The sequence below is a fragment of the Hylobates moloch genome, unplaced genomic scaffold, assembly GCF_009828535.3.
Source record: "Hylobates moloch isolate HMO894 unplaced genomic scaffold, HMol_V3 SCAFFOLD_7, whole genome shotgun sequence".
NCBI classification, from domain to species: domain Eukaryota; kingdom Metazoa; phylum Chordata; class Mammalia; order Primates; family Hylobatidae; genus Hylobates; species Hylobates moloch.
Genome location: NW_026652282.1, coordinates 117,187,256 through 117,194,285, shown reverse-complemented (window position 1 = coordinate 117,194,285; position 7,030 = coordinate 117,187,256). Strand labels below are relative to the sequence as shown.

The following is a 7,030-nucleotide window of genomic DNA, read 5'->3' as shown; positions in this document are numbered from 1 at the left end:
GTGAAGGGCAGAAAAGTAGGAGGATGTGGGGTCAAGGGAGGTATTTTTTAAAAATGGTAGATACTAGAATGTCTTTTTATTTATTTATTTTGAGATGGAGTTTCGATCTTGTTGCCCAGGCTGGAGTGCAATGGCGTGATCTCGGCTCACTGCAATCTCTGCCTCCCGGGTTCAAGTGAGTCTCCTATCTCAGCCTGCCGTAGCTGGGATTACAGGCGCATGCCACCACGCCCAGCTAATTTTGTATTTTTAGTACAGCCAGTGTTTCTCTGTGTTGATCAGGCTGGTCTCGAACTCCTGACCTCAGGTGATCTGCCCACCTCGGCCTCCCAAAGTGCAGGGATTACAGGCGTGAGCCACCACGCCCGGCACTAGAATATAGGTTTCTGGGACTGTTCCAATAAAGGGGGAGAAATTGACACATGAGAATGAGGGGATGACAGTATTAATGAAGTCTTCGGATAAGGGAAGATGGAAGCCAAAAAAGTCACAGGGCGACGTTAAGAGCAGAAGTATTTCACCACGCTATGAGGGAAGGAAGGCAAAGAATGAGGCTGGACAAGCAGGAGATTAGTAGATTAGGTTGTGGGAAAATAAGGAAATTTACTTATTTATGTATTTATTTATTAATGAGATGGATCACCTTCTGTTCCCCAGGCTGGAGTGCAGTGGTGCGATCTCAGCTCACTGCAATCTCTGTCTCTCGGGTTCAAGGGATTCTCCTGCCTTAGCCTCCCGAGTAGATGGGATTACAGGCGCCTGCCACCACGCTTAGCAAATTTTTGTATTTTTAGTAGAGACAGGGTTTCAGCATGTTGGCCAAGCTGGTCTTGAACTCCTGACCTCATGTGATCCACCCGCCTCGGCCTCTCTAAGTGCTGAGATTACAGGCGTGAGCCACTGCACCCTTCCAGGAAACTTTTAATATTGTTTCTTTTTTCTAGTTATTTAGAGGCAATGTTATCTGCTGAAAGTGAGGAGGAGTGAGAAGTGGAGGTTTGAGAAGAGATAATAAATGAGACAGTCATCTGAAAAGTTGGAAAGTGAACAAACTAGAGAAGTATTTGGTAGTTTTGAGTCCCATTTGAGATTTGTATCATGAATTTATAGAGAAACTAGTTAAGCATGCATACATATTTTTCTCTAGCAACACTTACAGCTTGAGTGCAGGTGGTGGTCCCACAAAGCAAGTATACAATGAGGGAGAAGTAACTCCTGGAAGGTAAATTGATGTACCATGAGAAGGTAGAATGGATATGGGACAGTAAAATCAACAATAACTATGCACTGCACTATGCTGTCCACATACTACCCCAGTTGCTTATTCTCCTTTGTGGCCAAATGTCTTAAAAGAGTCACTTATGCCTGCTGTCTGCAATTCCTCTTCCCACATTCTGTTTAATTCATTTCAGTCAAGTTTTCACTCTCATCATTCCACTGAAACTGCTCTTGTCAAGGTCACCAGTGACCTGCACATTGTTAGATTCAATCCAAATTTTCCTCTTCCATATTTGACTCCATTAGTCACCTCTTTTCCTGATAGTAATCCTAATCTCAGGTACACTTAATTTATTTATTTATTTATTTTTGAGACAGGGTCTTGATCTGTCACCCAGGCTGGAATGCAGTGGTGAGATCACAACTCACGGCAACCTCCACCTCCCAGACTCAGGTGATCCTCCCAACTCAGCCTCTGGAGTAGCTGAGACTACTTTATGGGCATGCACCACTATGCCTGGCTAATTTTTAATTTTTTTTTTCTTTTTTTTTTTGAGACGGAGTCTCGCTCTGTCGCCCAGGCTGGAGCGCAGCGGCGCGATCTCGGCTCACTGCAAGCTCCGCCTCCCGGGTTCACGCCATTCTCCTGCCTCAGCCGCCCGAGTAGCTGGGACTACAGGCGCCCGCCACTACGCCCAGCTAATTTTTTGTATTTTTAGTAAAGACGGGGTTTCACCATGGTCTTGATCTCCTGACCTCGTGATCTGCCCACCTCGGCCTCCCAAAGTGCTGGGATTACAGGCGTGAGCCACCGCGCCCGGCCATTTTTTTTTTTTTTTTTTTTTTTTTGAGACGGAGTTTCGTTCTTGTTGCCCAGGCTGGAGTGCAATGGCACAATCTCGGCTCACTGCAACCTCCACCTCCCAGGTTCAAGCGATTCTCGTGCCTCAGCCTCCCAAGTAGCTGGGATTACAGGCATGCACCACCATACCCAGCTAATTTTGTATTTTTAGTAGAGACAGAGTTTATCCACGTTGATCAGGCTGGTCTCAAACTCCTGGGCTCAAGTGATCTGCCCACTTGGGCCTCCCAAAGTGCTGGGATTCCAGGCATGAACCACTGTGCCCAGTTGAGTAATTATTCTTGTTATTTACATACTCTATGATGTGGTGAGAGTGGAAAGTTTTCGATTTTTCCTTTGAACTCTTGGATTTTGGACTAAGAATCTGATTCCTGCACCAGTATCAACTTTTTATAAAAAGGGTATATGCCTTTTTTTTTTCAAGACTAGTGGTGCGATCTCAGCTCACTGCAACCTCTGCCTCCCAGGCTCAAGCAATCCTCCTACTTCAGCCTCCGGAGTAGCTGGAACCATAGGCATGCACCACCATACCCAGCTAATTTTTTGTATTTTTGGTAGAGACAGGGTTTCACTATGTTGCCCAGGCTGGTCTTGAACTTCTAGGTTCAAGCAATCAGCCCTCCTCAGCCTCCCAAAGTATTGGGATTACAGGTGTGAGCCACTGCGTCTGGCCACAAAAGGGTATATGTCTTTATTACAGTTTTCTATATACTAAAAAATGTAGCAAGGATACTCATTCAATACTAATTATGAAACAGCGATTTCTCTAGGTAACTCAACAGTCTTTTGTCCTTTCTTTCTTTTCAAGCCTAACCTTAACAATAAGATTTTCTCTTCTCCTTAAACCTACCTACATTTATCCCAGTGTCTAAACATTTATTTATTTTTTTTTTCAGTGAGGATGTGTGTTTATCGTGTGTTGCAGGGGTTACAGTGAGTTCTTCTCTATTCAGGTAGGACCGGAAGGTGGCTCAGAGCTCATCCACTCCAATCTCCCACAAGTACAGAAGTGCCCTGATAAAATCTCAGAGTTGGCTGTTCAGTCAAGATTTGCATACTTCCTGAAATGGGGCTGTTACTACCCCTCAGAGTAGCCCATTCTGCTGTTGGGCACCTCCAATGGTTCGCATTTTCCTTCGGGCAGCCTCTCACTTGGGCTTGTGGGGGGGCACAGATACTGTCACTCCAGCCCAACCCACAAGACAAGAGAGGCAGCTGGGGTGGAACAGGGGCAGAAAAAGCAATAAGTTAAATCCGAGAATGAACAGAGACATGGCAGGATGGGGAGGGACACTCCCGGGGTGCCAGCAGTCTCTAGCTTGATCCAGGAGGCACTGAGGAGGAGGTTCCTGGTGACAAGATTCCAGGCAGGAGGTGACTCAGAAGGGTGGATTGTCAATGCCCTTCTGTTCCCCAGTATGTTCTTCAGGGCTGAAGCTACAGGGAGGGGGTGGCTCTATGGGGGTTAGGCCCAGGGTGGACTTCAGAATAACCTCAAGGGGCCGGAGAAGAACTCGTTCTCCTGGCAGCAGCTGTCGCCACAGCATTTGAATCCTTTGGAGCAAGTGAAGGAGAGACCACATTTGGCTGCAGCCTTTTGGGGGTCAGCCAGCAGGCTGAGCAGCAAGGTGGGTGCAAGGCTGGGGACCCAAGCGTGGGACATCTTGGCATGAGGGCCACTCATGTCTAAACTTTTAACTGTGTCATTTTACTTTCATCTCTGGCTTCCTGCTGTCCTATCCTTGCCACTGTTAAAAGATAGTTTTCAAAGAAAGATAAATCATAACTGTCATGCAAATAATGAATGCATGTTAATGTTTTTTTTTTTTTTTTTGAGACGGAGTCTTGCTCTATTACCCAGGCTGGAGTGCAGTGGCATGATCTCGGCTCACTGCAACCTCCACCTCCCGGGTTCAAGTGATTCTCCTGTCTCAGCCTCCCAAGTAGCTGGGACTACAGGCTCACGCCACCATGCCTGGCTAATTTTTGTATTTTTAGTAAGAATGGATTTTCACCATATTGGTCAGGCTGGTCTCAAACTCCTGACCTCAGGTGATCCACCTGCCTCGGCCTCCCAAGTGGTGGGATTACAGGCGTGAGCCACCGCGCCTGGCCTAATTTTAAAATACTTTTGTAGAGATGAGGTCTCCCTATTTTGCCCATGCTGGCATAAGATTATTGAAAGGATTTGATGAAAGAATTTGTCTAAGATGCCTCCACTCATTTCTGATAAAGACGATTAACAAACACGGAATAGAAGGAAACTTCATCAACCTGATGAAGTGAGAGGTGACAGTGTGATGGCAGTCCTCACAGCCCTCGCTTGCTCTCGGCGCCTCCTCTGCCTGGGCTCCCACTTTGGCGGCACTTGAGCCCTTCAGCCCACTGCTGCACTGTGGGAGCCCCTTTCTGGGCTGGCCAAGGCGGGAGCCGGCTCCCTCAGCTTGCAGGGAGGTGTGGAGGGAGAGGCGCCAGCGGGAACAGGGGCTGTGCCCGGCACTTGCGGGCCGGCTGGAGTTCCGGGTGGGCGTGGGCTTGGCGGGCCCCTCACTCGGAGCAACCGGCCGGCCCTGCCAGCCCTAGGCAGTGAGGGGCTTAGCACCCAGGCCAGTGGCTGCGGAGGGTGTACTGGGTACCCCAGCAGTGCCGACCCACCGGCACTGCGCTTGATTTCTCACCCGACCTTAGCTGCCTTCCCTCGGGGCAGGGCTCGGGACCCGCAGCCCACCATGCCTGAGCCTCCCATCCCCTCCATGGGCTCCTGTGTGGCCCGAGCCTCCCCAACGAGCGCCACCCCCTGCTCCACGGCGCCCAGTCCTATCGACCACCCAAGGGCTGAGGAGTGCGAGCGCACAGCGTGGGATTGGCAGGCAACTCCACCTGCAGCCCCGGTGCAGGATCCACTGGGTGAAGCCAGCTGGGCTCCTGAGTCTGGTGGGGATGTGGAGAAACTTTATGCCTAGCTCAGGGATTGTAAATACACCAATCGGCACCCTGTGTCTAGCTCAGGGTCTGTGAATGCACCAATTGACACTCTGTATCTAGCTACTATGGGGGGGCCTTGGAAAACCTTTATGTCTAGCTCAGGGATTGTAAATACACCAATCGGCACTCTGTATCTAGCTTAAGGTTTGTGAGTGCACCAATCGACACTCTGTATCTAGCTGCTCTGGTGGGGCCTTAGAGAACCTTTGTGTGGATACTCTGTATCTAACTGATCTGATAGGGACGTGGAGAACTTTTATGTCTAGCTCAGGGATGGTAAACGCACCAATCAGCGCCCTGTCAGAACAGACCACTCGGCTCTACCAATCAGCAGGACGTGGGTGGGGCCAGATAAGAGAATAAAAGCAGGCTGCCCCAGCCAGCAGTGGCAACCCGCTCGGGTCCACTTCCACACTGTGGAAGCTATGTTCTTTTGCTCTTTGCAATAAATCTTGCTACTGCTCGCTCTTTGGGTCCACACTGCTTTTATGAGCTGTAACACTCACTGCGAAGGTCTGCGGCTTCACTCCTGAAGCCAGCGAGACCACGAGCCCACCGGGAGGAACGAACAACTCCAGACGCGCCGCCTTAAGAACTGTAACACTCACCGCGAGGGTCTGCGGCTTCACTCTTGAAGTCAGTGAGACCAAGAACCCACCAATTCCAGACACCGTAGGCGCCTGTAATCTCAGCTACTTGGGAGGATGAGGCAGGAGAATTGCTTGAACCCGGGAGGCAGAGGTTGCAGTGAGCAGAGATCATGCCATCGCACTCCAGCCTGGGCAACAAGAGCAAAACTCTGCCCCCCCCAAAAATAATAAAAATAAAAATAAAAATAAAAATGTCCAAAAGCATGTGTGGTGGTGCATACTTACAGTTCCAGCTACTCAGCAGGCTGCGGTAGGAAGATCTCTTGAGCCCAGGAGTTAGAGGTCAGCCTGGGCAAAATTGCAAGACCCTGTCTCAATAAAATAAAATAAAATGTCCAGTAAAGGTAAATTTATAGACAGAAAGTAGATTGGCAGTTGCCTGGCACTGGAGTTGGGGACAGGGTTAACTGAAAATAGGCATGAGGCATCACTTATTACGTTAGTGCAAAAATAATTGCAGTTGTTGCCATTACTTTCTTTTTTGAGATGGAGTCTTGCTCTGTTGCAGAGGCTGGAGTGCAGTGGCATGATCTCACTCACTGCAACCTCTCTCTCCAGGGTTGAAGAAATTCTCGTGCCTTAGCCTCCCAAGTAGCTGGTGGTATAGACATGTGTCACCACAGCCAGCTAATTTTTGTATTTTTAGTACAGACAGGGTTTTACCATGTTGGTCAGGCTGGTCTCAACTCCTGACCTGAAGTCATCCACCCGCCTTGGCCTCTCAAAATTCCGGGATTAGAGACATGAGCCACCAAGCCTGGCTGCCATTACTTTCAATGGCTAAATTGCAATTAATTTTTTTTTTCTTTCTTTTTTTTTTTTGAGACAGAGTCTTGCTCTGTCATCCAGGCTGGAGTGCATTGGCCCAAATCAGCTCCCTGCAACCTCCGCCTCCAAGGTTCAAGCAATTCTCCTACCTCGGCCTCCAGAGTAGCTGGGATCACGGGCATGTGCCACCATGCCCGGCTGATTTTTGTATTTTTAGTAGAGATGAGGTTTCACCATGTTCGCCGGGCTGGTCTCAAATTCCTGACCTCAGGTGATCCACCCACCCTGGCCTTCCAAAGTGCTGGGATTACAGACGTGAGGCACCATGCCCAGCCTGCAATTACTTTTGCACCCTTAATAATTGGGGGCTACTAATGTCTTAGAGCTGATTTTTCATGATGACTGTGCCACTTAGTAAAGTTGCTGAAAATAATTGAATTGTACACCTAAGATGGGTGAGTTTTATATGTAAAATATACTTTAATAAAGGCAATTTTAAAAACAAAGAATTGACTCAATGGAAGGGGCAGTAATCCAGATTTCAAAG

At 48.6% G+C, this 7,030-nt stretch overlaps 1 pseudogene; it reads right to left on the bottom strand.

Moving 5' to 3' along the window:
* Positions 1-3,459: 3,459 nt before the first annotated feature.
* On the bottom strand, positions 3,460-3,743 carry LOC116811414 (transmembrane protein 92-like; annotated as a pseudogene).
* Between the last annotated feature and the right edge of the window lie 3,287 nt (positions 3,744-7,030).